Source organism: Loxodonta africana, chromosome 19 (assembly GCF_030014295.1).
Source record: "Loxodonta africana isolate mLoxAfr1 chromosome 19, mLoxAfr1.hap2, whole genome shotgun sequence".
Taxonomy (NCBI): domain Eukaryota; kingdom Metazoa; phylum Chordata; class Mammalia; order Proboscidea; family Elephantidae; genus Loxodonta; species Loxodonta africana.
Genome location: NC_087360.1, coordinates 22,183,167 through 22,201,073, shown reverse-complemented (window position 1 = coordinate 22,201,073; position 17,907 = coordinate 22,183,167). Strand labels below are relative to the sequence as shown.

The 17,907-nt window shown below is 42.1% G+C and overlaps 1 long non-coding RNA gene across 1 annotated transcript in view; it reads left to right on the top strand.

The window, feature by feature from the left end:
- LOC135228237 (uncharacterized) overlaps positions 1–17,907 on the top strand; it is a 44,477-nt gene that overhangs the window by 12,298 nt on the left and 14,272 nt on the right. The window contains exon 2 of the long non-coding RNA XR_010318598.1: positions 7,326–8,759. This is a non-coding gene — a long non-coding RNA (uncharacterized LOC135228237). The remainder of the gene's footprint in view (positions 1–7,325; positions 8,760–17,907) is intronic.

Genomic DNA, 17,907 nt, shown 5'->3' with positions numbered 1-17,907 from the left:
GACCAGCAGTAGAGGGAGACTCCAGCACAGAAAAGGCTGGAGCTCAGAAGAGCGAGGCCTTCAGGGGTAGAAGCAGGAAGGGGATACAGGGCCAGATTGCAAGTCTGTATCCTCACTGAAGCTGCCTCACCCCTGGAACCAGGGTCAGGCCTGGGGTGAGGTGAGGGAGGTGAGCCTGGCAAGTGCAGGTCCTATTCTGACTTTATTTGGTATTTTGTTCATCATGGATTTTTGGTACTAATTTTGATTAAAAAAATATTGATTTAAATAGTATTTATGTTGATGACTGAGTTTTTTGGAGCTTCCTTAAATTTGACACTTAAAGCAACATAGTGGCTGGTGGGTTTGAACGACCAACATTTTGGTTAGCAGCTGAGACCTTAACCACTGAACCACCAGGACTCCTTGCACTGACATTACCAATACCTTAATTTTCCCAAAAGTCCCTGGGTGGCACAAATGGTTTGTGCTCCACTGCTAACCTAAAGTTTGGTGGTTCAAACCCACCCAGCCTAGAACTCCAGGAAACCTGTTATCCCCAGCACTGGGGATTCGTCCTCTGCAGGGCCTCGCCTCCCTCCCCATGCACCCAGGGAGCCTATGGCCGCTGGAGTGGGCATGGGTGTGAGCAGTGCCAAGCCGCTTCTGCCTTACCTGACTAGGTGGGTTTGCCTTTACACAGCAGAATCCCGTTTACCCAGCTGTTTCCAAAAGTCTGGAGTCACAGAGTGGTGTGAACAGTTAACCAGCTTGTCTGCTAGCTGAAAGGCTGGAGGTTCAAGTTCACCCAGAGGCGCCTCAGAAAAAAGGCTTGGCAATCTACTCCTGAAATCAGCCATTGAAACCCTGTGGAACGCGGTTCTGCTGTGACACACACTGGGGCACATGAGTCCAACGGGTTTGGTTTTTGATTCCAAAAGTCTTCTATTTACACCTGAGAAGGGTGCACCCCCATCTTACCTGTGGCAGGTGTGGAGCTGGGCTTTGTACTCAGCCAGAGCTCCTACGTGCTCTGCCTGGTAACACTCAGCTCTGTTTATCTCTGACCTGATGGGTTCTTAGCAGGTGATCCCTTCTCCTATATTACATGCATAGCAAGTGTTCCGTCGTGATGGCTAGCAAAAGTAATGAGATTTATATTCTATTCTTATTTAATTATTCCTAAAAGCCTAACACCAGAGATGGGCACACGTCCTCACATTTATTTACAATTATACATGGTGTAGCAGTAGCTACTGCAGTGCAGGGGTTCCTGGGTGGTGCAAACGGTTAACATGCTCAGCTGCTAACCAAAAGGTTGGTGGTTCGAATCTACCCAGAGGTGACTTAGAAGAAAGGCCAGGCAACCTACTTCAGAAAAATCATTGAAAACCTTGTGGAGCACATTTCTACTCTGACACACAAGGGAGCACTAGGAGTTGGAATCTACCTGACAGCGAATGGTTTCATTTCATCAGATATTGTATATTAAATGATAAATATCACATATTTATAAAGTTATAAAAACAGATAAATTATTACATAAGATCTATATCATCTTAATTTGGACTTAAAAGATATCTCCCTTAATTTTCGTTGGTTTTATGATATTTCTCAAGATGCTCATTAACGTGTTTGTCTTGACATGGGGTCAGAAGGTTTCTGAAAAGCATTGTCTGAAGAGGCTACTTGCTTTGACAGCGAGAACTGGATTTACCGATCAGATTACACGGTTTGAGTTTTCCACAGATTGAATGATTCAAATCTGCAGTCCCAAGATATTTTATAAGAAATATATTTAAAGCGCAAGATAAGATAAAAGCACTACATCAAAAAAAATGTCATATTGGTAAAGGTGCACTGAGATTAAAATCCACTGCCATCAAGTTGAATCCAACTCATAGTGACCCTATAGGACAGAGTAGAACTACCTCATATGGTTTTTGAGGCTGTTATCTTTACTGGGGCAGATTGCCTCATCTTTGCTCGGAGTAGTGGCTTGTAGGTTCGGATCGCTGACCTTTCCTTTAGCAGCCGAGAGCGTAACCACTGAGCCACCAGGGCTGTTTGCGCTGACATTACCGATACTTTAATTTTCCCAAAGGCCTCTGTGTTGTGCAAATGGCTTGTGCTCAGCTGCTAACCTAAAGGCTGGTGGTTTAAACCCAGCCAGTGTTGCTATGGAAGAAAGGCCTGGTGGTATGCTTTCGTTAAGATTACAGCCAAGAAAGCCCTGTGGAGCACAGTTCTACTGTGTAACACCTGGGGGCGCCGTGAATTGGAATCAACTCAATGGCAACTAACAACAACAACAGTTTTTCCAAACCTTAAAAAATCCATCAGTTTGTACAAGGGGCCTCTTCGTAAAGGCGTGACAGATTGAATTACTAAGCTCTGATCAAAGCTTTTTGGTGTATTTCCCAGAAATTGAGAAAGTAGATGACAAAGACTAGATAACCTGTCTCTGCAGATGGGTCACCGGGAAGCAGGCTCTGAGAGGGAGTCAGAGTGGAGGAGGCTTAATGGGGGGAATCTTGGGATCGCACTGTGCAAGGGATGGCACAGATGGATGGTTGGGGTGAAGGAGGACCCGAGCTGTGATGCAGGCTCAAGGAGGCCTCAGCCGACTGATTGGGGCTCTGGTCATTGGATGGCCCTTCAGAGCTGTCCCAAGTGGGGCCAAGGGACTGGGCTTTGTACCACTATTGATCAGGCATTGAGAGAGAGCTGGGGTAGGGGCATGGGCTTGGCAGGGTCATCCTGGAGGGGGCTCACAGATGAGGGCAAGCTGTCTGCAAGCAACTCACCCAGCAGATGGGGCAACAAGTCCATTCCAGGAGCAGAGTCTGGCGGCAGATCACAATGTCCACCACACAAATCCTCTGAAAGTCAGGTAGCTTCCAATTCTGCTTTCAAAAAAGTCCACAAGACCTGAGGAGTCTGTTCTCTCACTGAAATCCACTCCAATCCATCAATTGGTCTCAACCCACCTGGAGCAAAGGAGAATGAAGAACACCAAAGATACAAGGTAATTATGAGCCCAAGAGACAGAAAGGGCCTCATAAATCAGAGACTACATTAGCCTGAGACCAAAAGAACTGGATTGTGCCCAGGTATAACCATTGACTGCCCTGACAGGGAACACAACACAACATGGTCCTATCTATCAAAAGGGAAACAAGCTCCTGCAGAGTGGGTCCTGGAACCCAATATCCCTTATTCTTGCAGGCGGAGGGGTCCATGTCTGTATCCCCCTATGGACTTAATAAATTTTGTTTTTCATTGCCACGTTTCGTCATGTCATGAATATTTGTTGGTCCTGAGGACTGAGACCAGCTGTGTCAACAGGACTTAATTATTAATCCCACAATATTCTTGCCCAGGAGAATAAGAGTGTAAACCAAGAAATAATGTCACCCTCTGCTTTAGGAACATTCTGGAAACCAATTGTTCAGATAAACCTTTTACTATTCTGGGCAAATAACTTGCTTATCTTATCAAAGCTTACTAACAAGACTTGCTTCAAGAATTTCCCCACTGTCACACCATCCAAAAATCCTACTCCTTGGAATACATCCTAGAGAAATAAGAGCCTTTACACGAATAGATATATGCACACCATGTTCATTGCAGCACTGTTTACAATAGCAAAAACATGGAAGCAACCAAGGTGCCCATCAATGGATGAATGGATAAATAAATTATGGTACATTCACACAATGGAATACTACACATCAATAAAGAACAGTGGTGAATCCGTGAAGCATTTCATAACATGGAGGAACCTGGAAGGCATTATGCTGAGTGAAATTAGTCAGTTGCAAAAGGACAAATATTGTATGAGACCACTATTATAAGAACTCAAGAAATAGTTTAAACACAGAAGAAAATATTCTTTGATGGTTACGGGGGTGAGGAGGGAGAGAGGGTGAAGGGTATTCACTAATTAGATAGTAGACAAGAACTATTTTAGGTGAAGAGAAAGATGATACATGATGCAGGAGAGGTCAGCACAACTGGACTAAACCAAAAGCAAAGAAGTTTCCTGAATAAACCGAATGCTTTGAAGCCAGAGTAGCAGGGGCGGAGGTCGGGGGACCATGGTTTCAGGGGATATCTAGGTCAACTGGCATAATAAAACCTATTAAGAACACATTCTGCATCCCACTTTGGTGAGTGGCATCTGGGGTCTTAAATGCTAGGAAGCGGCCATCTAAGATGCATCAATTGGTCTCAACCCACCTGGAGCAAAGGAGAATGAAGAACACCAAAGACACAAGGTAATTATGAGCCCAAGAGACAGAAAAAAAGAGACAGAAAGGGCCTCATAAATCAGAGACTACATTAGTCTGAGACCAAAGAACTGGATTGTGCCCGGCTATAACCATTGACTGCCCTGACAGGGAACACAACAGAGAACCCCTGCAGGAGCAGGAGAGCACTGGGATGCAGACCTCAAATTCTCATAAAAAGAGCAGACTTAGTGGGCTGACTGAAACTAAGAAGATCCCAGAAGTCATGGTCTCCAGACCTTCTGTTAGACCAAGACAGGAACCATTCCCGAAGCCAACTCTTCAGACAGGAATTGGACTGGACTATAGGATAGAAAATGATACTGGCGAGGAGTGAACTTCTTGGCTGAAGTAGACACATGAGACTATGTGGGCAGCTCCTGTCTGGAGCGTAGATGGGAAGGTAGAGAGGGTCAGAAGCTTGCTGAATGGACTCGAAAACAGACGGTGGAGAGGAGAAGTGTGCTATCTCATTAGGGGGAGAGGAACTAGGAGTATATAACAAGGTGTATATAAATTTTTGTGCGAGAGACTGTCTTGATTTGTAAACTTTCATTTAAAGCACAATAAAAAAAAAAAAAAAAAAGAATTTCCCCACTGTTTTGGAAATCCTGTGCTGATGAACACTAATAATGAGTATAATAAGAATCAACAAGAAAGAAAAACTTTTAACCCGTATTAGTAAATAAAACCACTTTACAATTTAAATTTATACACATCTTTATGAGAGTACTATGACCGCATAATGAATGAAAGACTGTCATGTATAAAAATCCCTACAACCGACAACAACCAGTTGTTGTTGAGTTGATTCCGACTCCGACTTCATGTGTTTCAGAGCAGAACTTCTCCATAGGTTTTTCAATGCCTGTGGCCTTTCAGAAGTAGATTGCCAGGCCTTTCTTCTGAGGGAACTCTGGGTGGATTTGAACTGCCAGACTTTCAGTTAATAGCCAAGTGCTTAACTGTTTGCACCGCCTAGGGACTTCTATAAATATATATGACCAAATAAAAGTCAGTAGGAATGTGGAATGAGAACAACATTGAAGGAGAAGTGTAAAGTTTCCAATGCAGAAAAGAATTTCTAAAGAGAATTTTTAAAAAAGGCATCAAATAGTTATAACATTCATCCTCCATTGAATATGTGTCAGGGTGATGTGAATATTTCAGAAACTGTTGGAAATGTTTAGTTGTCATCCTCAAAATGTACAAGGGGGTGCATAGTGTTTGAAAATTCTTTTAGAGGGTGGGGAGCAAAGGAGTTTGAGGACCATGTCTGCAGCATCAGCCCCTCCCTCATCCCTCCCAGGAGGCCCTTCTCTAAGGAGTAAAGACCACCAGTCTCTCGACCAAGTGGGGTCTGAGGGTTCCAGCCCCAACAGCCTGAGTCCCTGAGGTCTGGTTTTCCAGCTGGAATCAGAGTTCATAAAGAGCCCTGAGGGCAACTAGTGTCTACAGAAATAAACACACATGGCCTGGTGTCTTCAAAGATGGCATCTCTCCCACACCAAGGGTCCCGCTGGGGGAGTGATGAGTCTGAGGCTGAAGGTCCATACCAGGAGGTCCTGCCCTTTGTTGTACCCTCCAGTTTGAATGGTGTTGCTCTGAGTGGGTTCCAGAGTAGCCACTGTGGCCCCATCTGGAGGGACATGGCAAGGAAGGGACCCCCTGTGAGGCCCCACGTCCACCCCCAGTGTCCCCTCAGAAGAAGGAAGAAGCCTCTGCCCTTCTTTCTGCAGTTTCACAGCTTGTCCTGAAGGAGGTGAGTTCAGGCCTCATTTCCCTCAGGAGCTGAAATGCAACCTTAGTTTTATGACAACGCTGCCCCCTGCAGGTGGGAAAGAACTTTGTGGATTGGATAATAAAGAGAACAATTTGTTCCATGAAGAATATTGAGCAAATTAACCACAAATTTCCAAATTTTTCCTTAAAGTATTGAACACCAATTATCCAGCTAAATGCTTGTCCATTTGGAGAAACAGCTCGCTTATCAGATGAAAGTTTACTATCAAGACTTGTGCTGTTATCTCACAGATGTGGTCCATTTCTGGACCTTGAAAGACCTGCCTCATACAGCGCTATGCTGACACTTGTCCCTGTAAATACCCTCTGACCACTCTCTGAGTTCCCACTGAGACCCCATCAGGGTGGGCTCTCCCTTAGTTCTCACACACTGAGTGCTGCTGAATTTCCAGGTGCCTGGGGGAGCCCTGATGGCCCAGTGTTCAAGAGATTGGCTGGTAACCAAAGGATCAGCAGTTTGAATCCACCAGCTGCTCCTTGGAAACTCCATGGGGCATTTCTACTCTGTCCTTTAGGGTCGCTATGAGTTGGAATTGATTGGACAGCAACGGGTTTCAGATCTTTAGGAAGCTGGAGGCAATGGTTTAGAATGACCTGCTCCTTTTACAGTGGAAGGGGATGAGGCCTGGAAGTGCAGGAAGTTGTTGCCTTCTGTCAGGAGTGTAAAGGCTGAGGCAGGACTAGAAAATTCTACTCAGCGGTGAAAGTTTGTCCTGGTCAGTGTGAGCTTGAGGGGCCAGGTGGACCAGACCAAGTGTGCATGTTTGTCCATGGTGTGAGGTATGGGTCTTCTTTCATTTTTCTGCAGATGGATATCCAGTTATGCCAGCACCATATTTAAATAGGCTGTATTTTCCCCATTTAACTGACTTTGGGCCTTTGTCAAACATCAGCTGCTCTTAGGTAGATGGTTTTATGTCTGGATTCTCCATTCGGTTCCACTGGTCTATGTCTCTGTTGTTATACCAGTAATAGGCTGTTTTGACTACCGTGGCTGTATAATAGGTTCTAAAATCAGGTAGTGTGAGGCCTCCCACTTTGTTCTTCTTTTTCAGGAATGATTTACTTATCCCGGGGCCTCTTTCCCTCCCATATGAAGTTGGTGATTTGTTTCTCCATCTCACTAAAAAAAGCACTTGAAATTTGGGTTGGAATTGCATTGTATACAGAGATGGCTTTTGCTAGAATAGACATTTTTACAATGTTACGTCTTCCTATCCATGAGCAAGATATGTTTTTCCACTTATGTAGGTCTCTTTCTAGTGCTGTGCTGGAGGTGCTCACTCGTCTAGTGACCAGTGGAAGACTGTTTCCTGGCCAAATAACTGGAAGAGATCCATATTTATGCCTATTCCCAAGAAACGTGATCCAACCCAAAGTGGAAATTATAGAACAATATCATTAACATCACAGCAAGCAACATTTTGCCGAAGATCATTTAAAAACGGCTGCAGCAGTATATCGACAGGGAAGTACCAGAAATCATGGCTGGTTTCAAAAGAGGATGTGGAACCAGGGATATCATTGCTGATGTCAGATGGATCCTGGCTGCAAACAGACAATACCAGAACAGTATTTACCTGTGTTTTTTATTGACTATGCAAAGGCATTTGACTGTGTGGATCATAACAAACTATGGATAACATTGCAAAGAATGGGAATTCCAGAACACTTAATTGTGCTCATGAGGAACATTTACATAGATCAAGAGGCAGTTGTTTGGGCAGAACAAGGGGATACTGAGTGGTTTAAAGTCAGGAAAGGTGTGCATCAGAGTTGTATTCTTTCACCATACCTATTCACTCTGTATGCTGAGCAAATAACCCGAGAAGCTGGAGTATATGGAGAAGAACGGGGCATCAGGATTGGTGGAAGACTCATTAACAACCTGTGTTATGCAGATAATACAACCTTGCTTGCTGAAAGTGAAGAGGACTTGAGGCACTTACTAATGAAGATCAAACACCACAGCCTTCGGTATGGATCGCGCCTCAAAATAAAAAAAACAAAAATCCTCACAACTGGACCAATGAGCAACATCATGATAAAAGGAGAAAATATTGAAGTTGTCAAGGGTTTCCTTTTACTTAGATCCACAATCAATAGCCATGGAAGCAGCAGTCAAGAAATCAAACAATGCATTGCATTGGGCAAATCTGCTCCAAAGGACCTCTTTAAAGTGTTGAAAAGCAAAGATGTCAACTTGAAGACTAAGGTGCACCTGACCCAAGCCTTGGTATTTTCAATCGCATCAATATGCATGTGAAAGCTGGACAATGAATAAGGAAGACCGAAGAAGAATCGACGTCTTTGAATTATGCTGTTGGTGAAGAATATTGAATATACCATGGACTGCCAAAAGAACGAAGAGATCTGTCTTGGAAGAAGTCCAACCAGAATGCTTCGTAGAAGCGAGGATGGTGAGGCTGCGTCTTACATCTTTGGACTTGTTGTCAGGAGGATTCAGTCCCTGGAGAAGGACATCATTGTTGGCAAAGTACAGGGTCAGTAGAAAAGAGGAAGACCCTCAATGAGGTGGACTGACACAGTGGCTGCAACAATGAGCTCAAGCAAAACAACCATTAGAAGGATGGTGCAGGACCAGACAGCATTTTGTTTTGCTGTTCACAGGGTCGCTATGTGTCGGAACCAACGGGACAGCACCTAACAACAACAACCACCACCGTAGGTCTCTTTTTGTTTCTTGCAGTAGTGTCTTGTAGTTTTCTTTGTATAGGTCTTTAATGTCTCTGGTAAGATTTATTCCAAAGTATTTTATCTTCTTGGGGGTTAATGTAAATGATATTGATTTGGTGATTGCCTCTTTGATGTTCTCTTTGTCGGTATAGAGGAATCCAACTGTTTTTTGTATGTTTGTTTTGAATCCTGATATGCTGCTGAACTCCTCTATTAGTTTCAGCAGTTTTCTTGAGGATTCCTTGGAGTTTTCTGTGTATAAGATCATATCATCTGCAAATAGAGATGCTTTTATTTCTTCCTTACCAATCTGGATGCACTTTATTTATTTGTTTATCTAGCCTAATTCCTCTGGCTAGGACCTCCAGCACAATGTTGATTAAGAGAGGTTTAAAGGGCATCCTTGTTTGGCTCCCATTCTCCAGGAGAATGCTTTGGGACTCTCACCATTTAGAATGATGTTGGCTGTTTATAAACGTCTTTTATTATGTTGAGGAATTTCCCTTCTAATCCTATTTTGCCAAGTGCTTTTTATCATGAATGGGTGTTGGACTTTGTCAAATGCCTTTTCTGCATCAGTTGATAAGATCATGGGGTTCTTGTCTTTCATTTACATGATGGATTACAATAGCTGTTTTTCTAATGTTGAACCATTCCGGCATACCTAGTACGAATCCCACTTGGTCAGGGTGAATTATTTTTTTCATATGTTGTTGAATTCTTTTGGCAAGAATTTTGTTGAGGTTTTTTGCGTCTAAGTTCATGAGGGTTTTACGTCTGTAATTTTCCTTTTTTTGTGGTGTCTTTACCTGGTTTTGGTATCAGAGTCATGCTGGTTTCATAGAATGAGTTTGGCAGTATTCCATCCTTTTCTATGCTCTGAAATGCCTTTAGTAGTAGTGGTGTTAACTCTTCTCTGAAAGTTTGGTAGAACTCTCCAGAGAAGCAGCCCTGGGCCAGGGCTTTTTGTTGTTGTTGTTGTTGGGAGTATTTAAATTACCTTTTCAATCTCTTCTTTTGTTACAGGTTTATTTAGTTTTTCTACCTCTGTGTTAGTTTAGCTAGGTAGTGTGTTTCTAGAAATTCATCCATTTCTTCTAGGTTTTCAAATTTGTTAGAGTACAATTTTTCATATGATTCTTTTAATTTCAGTTGTGTCTCTTTTGATAGAGCCCATCTCACTTTTTGTTTGGGTTTTTTGCCTCCCATCTTGTTTTTCCTTTGTCAGTGTGGCCAATAATTTGTCAATTTTGTTAATTTTTTCAAAGAAGAAGGTTTTGGTCTTATGAACTCCTTCAATTGTTTTTCTGTTCTCTATTTCATTTAAGTCTGCCCTAATTTTTATTATTTGGTTTCTTCTGTTGACTGAGGATTTCTTTTGTTGCTCTCTTTCTATTTGTTCAAGGTGTAGGGATAATTCTTTGATTTTGGCCCTTTCTTCTTCTTGGATGTGTGCATTTATTGATATAAATTTGACTTCTGAGCATTGCTTTAGCTGTGTCCCAAATTTTATGAGAGGAAGTGTTTTCATTCTCAATTGGATTCTGTGAATTTCTTAATTCCATACTTAGTATGTTCTATAACCCAGTCGTTTTTGAACATGGTATTGTTCAGTTTCCAAGTGTTTGATTTCCTTTCCCTCCTTTTTCTGTTATTTATTTCTACTTTTATGGCCTTATGGTCAGAATAGATTCTTTGTAATATTTCAATGTTTTGGATTCTGTTAAGGCTTGCTTTCTGATCTAATATGTGGTCTATTCTAGAGAATGTTTCATGTGCTCTGGAAAAGAAGGTATACTTGGTTGCTGTTGGGTGGAGTGTTCTGTATATGTCTATGAGGTGAAGTTGGTTGATTGTGGCATTTAGATCTTCCATGTCTTTATGGAGCTTCTTTCTGGATGTCCTGTCCTTCACTGAAAGTGGTGTGTTGAAGTCTCCTACTCTAATTGTGGAACTGTCTATCTCACTTTTCAATGCTTTTAGAGTTTGTTTTACGTATCTTGTAGCCCTATCACTGGGTGCATCAATATGTAATATGGTTATATCCTCCCAGTATATTGTCCCTTTAATCATTATAAAGTGTCCTTCCTTATCCTTTGTGGTGGATTTAACCTTAAAGTCTATTTTGTCAGAAATTAATATTGCCTCTCCTGCTCTTTTTTGATTGTTGGTTACTTGATATATTTTTTTCCATCCTTTGAGTTTTAGTTTGTTTGTGTCTCTAAGTCGTGTCTCTTGTAGGCAGCATATAGATGGATTGTATTTTTTTAATCTGTTCTGCCACTCTCTCTCTATTGGTGCGTTTAGTCCATTTACATTCAGCATAATTATGGATAGGTATGAGTTTAGTTCTGCCATTTTGATGTTTTTTCCGTGTGTTGTTGACAGTTTCTTTTATCCCACTTAATATTTTGTGCTGAGAAGTTTACCTTTATGTATTGTCTTTTGCTCTTACTCGTTGTTGTTGATTTCGTTTCTGCTGAGCCTTTATTTTTTTCTTATATTTTATTTTGATGAGTAGGACTGTTAGTCTCCTTTGTGGTTATTTTAATATTTACCAGTATTTTTCTCAGTTTAAACCTAACTTTTATTTCTTTGTATTGCCATATCTTCCCCTCCATATGAAAGATCTATGGCTACATTTCTTAGTCCCTCTTTACTCTTTTAATGCTGTCTTGTTTTACATAATGACATCACTGTTTCCCTGTTTAGAGCATTTTTTTATCTTGATTTCTTTTTCTGATTTCCCTATCTGGGTGGACATCTGGTTGCTCTGTCCTGTGTTCTAATCTTGGGTTAATATCTGATATTATTGATTTTCTAACCAGAGAACTCCTTTAGTATTTCTTGTAGTTTTATTTATTTATTTATTTATTTTAATTCCCAGAACTTCTATTTATCTGAAAATGTCCTAATTTGGCCTTCTTATATGAGAGAGAGAGTTTTGCTGAATATATGATTCTTGGTTGGCAATTTTTTTTCTTTTAATGCTTTTTGTAAGTCATCCCATTGCCTTCTTGCCTGCGTGGTTTCTGCCAAGTAGTCTGAGCTTATTCTTATTGACTCTCCTTTTAGGTAACTTTTCATTTATTCCTAGCTGCTCTTAAAATTCTCTCTGTATCTTTGGTTTTGGCAAGCTTGATTATGTCTTGGTGACTTTCTTTTGATATCTACCTTGTGTGGAGTTTGATAAGCATCTTGGATAGATATCTTTTTATCCTTCATCATATCAGGGAAGTTTTCCGCCAACAAATCTGCAGCAACTCTCTCTGTATTTTCTGTTATCCCTCCCTGCTCTGTACTGCAATCACTCGAAGATTATTTCTCTTGATATAGTCCCCCATGATTTTTAGGGTTTCTTCATTTTTTAAAATTCTATAAAGATTTTTCATCAGATATATTGGTGCCAAGTGTTCTATCTTCAATTTCACTGATTCTGCCTTTCACATCCACAGTTCTGCTCCTCTAACTTTCTATTGAGTTGTCTAATTCTGAAATTTTATTGTTAATCTTCTGAATTTCTGATTACTGTCTCTCTATGGATTCTTGCAGCCTATTAAGTTTTTCATTATGTTCTTTTTAATTTCTTCAACTGCTTTATCTGTGTGTTCCTTGGCTTGTTCTATGTCTTGCCCAATCTTGCTCCTGACGTGTTGAAGAGTTTTGTGTATTAAGCCTTTTTATTCTGCATCTGGTAATTTCAGGAAGGCACCTCAATGGGAAGATTCTTTGTTTTGAGAACTTATTGAAGCGATCATGGTCTGCTTCTTTATGTGATTTGATATTGACTGTTGTCTCTGAGCCATCTATAAGTTTTGTATTATTTTATTTTATGTTTTCTTACAGTATCCTAGTTTCTCGCTTTGTTTTGTTTTGATATGCCCAAATAGGCTGCTTGAGTGAGCTAGCTTGATTATTTTCTCTTTGAAGTTCTAAAGTCCTCTCACCAGATGGCTAAAGCTTTTACCTGAGCCTAGGAGTCCATTCACTTTTGTTGTATGGATCCAGCTCAGGTGTTCAGTTAGTTGCTCATCAAGTGTGTGATGCAGGCTCTTTCCTACAGTCTTAGAGGGGAAGGGGTGATTGGTGTCAGTACCAATATCTGGTTGAGCATGGGGTCATGCTCTGAACAAGGCAGGGGGCTGACAACTGTCCCCTGAGTGTCTTTGATGAAAGAACATCCCTGTTCCCTAGAGTACCCAGGTGGGTGGGTTCTGAAGATGGACCATGGGCACCCAATTCTTTTGGTTGTAAGGACTGGAAGGTACCCTTTATCCTTGGACCTCTATGGTGAGTGGCTAGGTGATGTGGGTGGAGTCACCAGTCCTTAGGCTTCTGATGCGGGTAGGTAAGCATCCTGTTTAATAGGCAAAAAGGTGTCAAACATGAAACACCCACCTCTCCACCACACAGCTGAAACAATCGCAGTCTGCCAACAAGGACCTATTCTCCTGAAATGGGCCCACCCAGTTCCATGCAGGGGTGAAAGGCATTCAAGTCCACGGACCCTTTGTGGCTGGACAGAAGCTGCTTCTGTCCTGATCTCCTCAGCTTAGTGGAGCTGGCAGATTGTCTTTTCTCTAAATTGTGAATATATTCCTTCTCCAAGTTTGGGAGAATGGCTCAGTGCATGCAACAAGACCTATCTCAGGCCTAGGGATATTGACAGCCACTAAAGCTGGCTTGGGGCCTGGGGCCGTGGTAAAATAAACACAGATACTTAGGTTTTGCCAAGAGCACCATACATCTCTGGTTCCCAAGGTGTGTGGCTCGCTGTCTCTCCCTGACAAAACCATATCTGGAAAACTACCACCAACCCCGCTGCTGTCACTCCAGGAAATGGTGCCTGAAGGTTCCCAGTGATTCAAGTCCAGCAACTCCTCTCCACTTCTGAACCATCTCTCTCTTCCCCTGCTGCTCAGTCTATTTTCTAACTTTGCCTTTGATGTTCAGGGCTTCATTAAAAAAAAAAAAAAAAACGACTGCCATTGAGTCAATTCCGACTCATAACAACCCTATAGGACAGAGTAGAACTGCCCCATAGAATTTCCAAGGAGCACCTGGCAGATTTGAATCACAAACCTTTTGGTTAGCAGCCCTAGCACTTAACCACTACGCCACCAGGGTTCCCTCGGGGCTCCTAGCTTGTCATAAATATAATAATTTCACTTGTTTTTTGGGGTCTTTGTTGTAAGAGGGATTACCAGAAGCGTCTGAGAGTACTCTGCCATCTTGGCTCCACCTTGAGAATGGAACTCTTATGTGCTGCTGGTGGGAATATCAAAATGGTATAGCCACTATGGAAAGCGATATGGCATCTCCTTAAAAAGCTAGAAATACAAATACCATACCATCCAGCCATTCCACTTCTAGATATATAGCCTGGACAAATAAGAGCTGTCAAACGAATAGACATATGCACATTCATGTTCAATGCAGCATTATTCACAACAGCAAAAAGATGGAAACAACCTAGGTACCCATCAACAAATGAATAAACAAATGATGGTACATACACACAATGGAATACTACGCAAAGATAAAGAACAATGATGAATCTGCTAAGCATCTCACAGCATGGACGAATCTGGAGGGTATTATGCTCAGTGAAATAATTCAATCACAAAGGAGAAATATTATATGATACCTCTATTCTAAAAACCCAAGAAAAGGTTTACACACAGAAAAAAAAAATCTTTGATGATTATGAGGGGGGCGGGAGCTGAGGGGAAGAAAAATCACTAGCTAGATAGTAGACAAGTGTTAACTTTGGTGAAGGGAAAGAGAACACACAATATAGGGATGTCAGCACATCTTGACCAAGGCAAAGCCACAGAAGCTGCTTAGACACATCGAAACACCTTAAGGGACCAAATAACTGGGGCGGACAGCTGGGGACCACGGTCTCTGGGGACATCTACCTCAATTGGCATAACACGGCTCATAAAGAAAATATTCTGCATCTTACTTTGGTGAGTAGTATTTGGAGTCTTAAAAGGTTACCAGCCGCCATCTAAATTACATCTATTGGTCCCATCATGTTCAGAACAAAGGAGCATAAAGAAAACCAAGGACTCAAGGAAAATCTGAGTCCAAAAGGACTAATGTACCATACTAACTACAGAGTCAACTAGCCTGAGCCCAGAGGAACTATATGATGCCCAGCTACTGTCACAGACCCATCTGACAGAGATCACAATAGAGGGTTCCAGACAGAATGGGAGAAAAACGTAGAAGAACATTCCAATTAAAAAAAAAAAAAAAAAAGACCAGACTTACTGGTCTGACACAGACTGTGGGAAACCCTGAGACTATGGCCCTCAAACATCCTGCTAAATCAGAACTGAAGCCACTCCCTAGGTCCATCTTTCAGACAAAGATTAGTTAGGCCTATGAGAGAAAAAAATAACACAGGTGAGGAATCTGCCTCTTAGTTCATTCATGGACACGACCAAATGGGCAACACCTACCCAAAAGCAAAGAAGTGAAGGCAGGAAGGGACAGGAAAACTGAGTGAATAGACTCAGAGTACCTGAAGTGGAAAGAGAAAGGGGGAGAGTGCTGACACATTGTGGGGTTTGCAACCAATGTTACATAAACCATTTTTTAAATATGTCTATAACGTTTTTAATAAGAAACTAATTTTGAGCTGTAAACTTTCACCTAAGATACAATTAAATACATACTTTTAGACCTCCCCAATTGGTCCCCAATCCTGTGCTGTTATCTCATAAACGTGGTCCATTTCTAGATGTTTCTTTCTTGAAGTAAATACCTCACACAGCCCCATGCTGACACCTGTGCCTATATACACCCCCTGACCACCCTCTGAGACTCCACTGAGGCCCCATCAGGGTGGGCTGTCTCTTAGTTCTCACACACTGAGTGCTACTAGATTTCCAGGTGCCTGGGGTGTTTAGGCAGCTGAAAGTGATAGTTCAGAATCTTCTGCTCTGTTTACAGTGGAATGTGATAAGGTCTAGAGGTGCAGGAAATTTTTTCCTTCTGTTGGGAGTGTAAAGGCTGAGGCACGACTAGACAATTCTACTTCATGTTAAAGATTTGTCCTGATCAGTGTGACTAGGGGGAGGGGCCTGGTGAGCCAGGCCAGGTGGGCAGGTTTGTGTCTCACTTTCCTGTCTGCCTGTGTCACACTATGAGCAGTACTGCTTTCTCACACCTGATAGTAATAGTAAGCCTCATCCTTGAATGGGGCCCCATGGATGGTCGGGGTTGCTGTGTTCCCTGAGTTGGAGCATGAGAATCAATCAGGGATTCCTGAAGGGCATCGGCTGTCATTATAGATGAGCAGCGCAGGGGCCTGGACTGCCTTCTTCTACATACCAGTCAGCACTGGGAATCATGTCGGAATTGGGTTGCTGTAGGTTTCCATTGATTTTAATCACAGGGCGTGATGGTAAAAGAGACACCCTAAAGGATCTCCTGAATTCCAGACATACTCTTCTTTACTTCCATTATTTTTCTAAGTAGGAGCAGTTCTATTGGCTTCCACTTGGCTTTTCCTATCATAATAGCCCTTACTCCACTTGTCATGGGTCCAATGTGGGGTTTATGCCAGTTGCTGAGTATATTTATTCCAATTATGCATTCTGGAACTAAGGAAATCAATATTGGATGGGTCCAGGGAACCACTAGATGAACATGAGCTAAGACTTCATTAATAACCTGACCTCCATATGCCCCCACTCTGAGAGGTGGACCACAGTGATGTTTGGAGTTGTGGAATTAGTATCAGTTCAGAGCCAATATCCAGTTATCCCCCAAAAGTCTATTTCCTTTTCCCTAATGAACAGTTACTCTCATAAAACCTTTGGGGAAGGCTGGAAGAAATATTAACAGTATAAATTTTTGTCAGTGTAGTGGGGTCTTTCCTCAAGGAGACTCGGCCTCCCTTTCATTCAAGGAGTTGTGGGTCTTTAAATTCCCCCAAGTCTGGCAATTGATTGATGGGCTGTGACTCTCTATTCTGGTGATTCAGGTTAGGCTGCTGTTCACTTGACCTAGAGTTCTTCCGCTTTTACAGATGAAGCAAATATCTAGTAGATTTTCTATCTATTTCTCTCCAAGGGACACCATGACTAAGTAGCCAAGGCCATAAACACATACTAGTCAAAATATTGTGATTACTGCTTTGACTCCACTTCCATTATGGTAACCACACCCACCTTGTCTTTGTCAATTGGGTGCCACCACTTGGCTCTGCTACTACGAGGCCCAATCAGCCCCATTGTAGTTAGGTGCTTTAATTCAGTTAGGGCAGTTCCCACTCTCAAATATGACTTACATAAAATAGCAATCAGAGCAGTCTTCAAGGATGCCATGAATCCCTTCACAAATTTGCTCCTCACTGTTGTGGTAAAAGGCGTTTCTGCTGGGCACTCCCCGTGTGGGTCTGTGAGTCTAGCTTGATAAATCCACTCTAGCAAGCCAATTACCCTAAGCCTTTGGATCTCTTCTTCTGCAGTATACCAAGGCAGGTCTGATCCGTTAACTTGATTTAGTGTAGGCCACGGCACAATCCATGTTTCAGCAACCCAACCCAATAAACTATTAGATCCTTTCCTAACTCCTCGAGCTCAAACACTGAATGAAGAATCTGTTCTTAGAGCCATATCAATAAACTCAGACTGATCCATCTTTATGTTCCTTGCACCATTATCCCACACCCTTAAGAGCCATTTCCACACATATTCCTCAGGTTTCTGTTTGTACATATTAGAAAAGTTAAATAGTTCTTTAGGTGTGTAGCATACCTTCTCCTGGGACAAATTTTGGATTTCACCTTTTGTGTCTCACTGGGACTTAAGTCTAGTTATAAGCCTAGAAGTCAAAAGCAGTGGTGGGAATGTGTTTTGAAAGCATTCAGCATTGTCTTGTAAGGCCTCTGACTCAGGCAATGCACCAGACAATGACCCAGACAAAGGCTCTTCAGACACAGCCTCTTTAATCTTATCAGATAGGGTGGAGGGGCTAATAGTTTTGCTGGGGAGGGAGGCTTAGCAGACAAAGATGGAGCAATCTCTTCCGATGAGAGTGAGAAGGCTAGTACAGTTGGCAGGAGTGATTCAATGGAATTTAGGGGCTCAGTGTGCCCACACACCTGGTTATTTGCCCA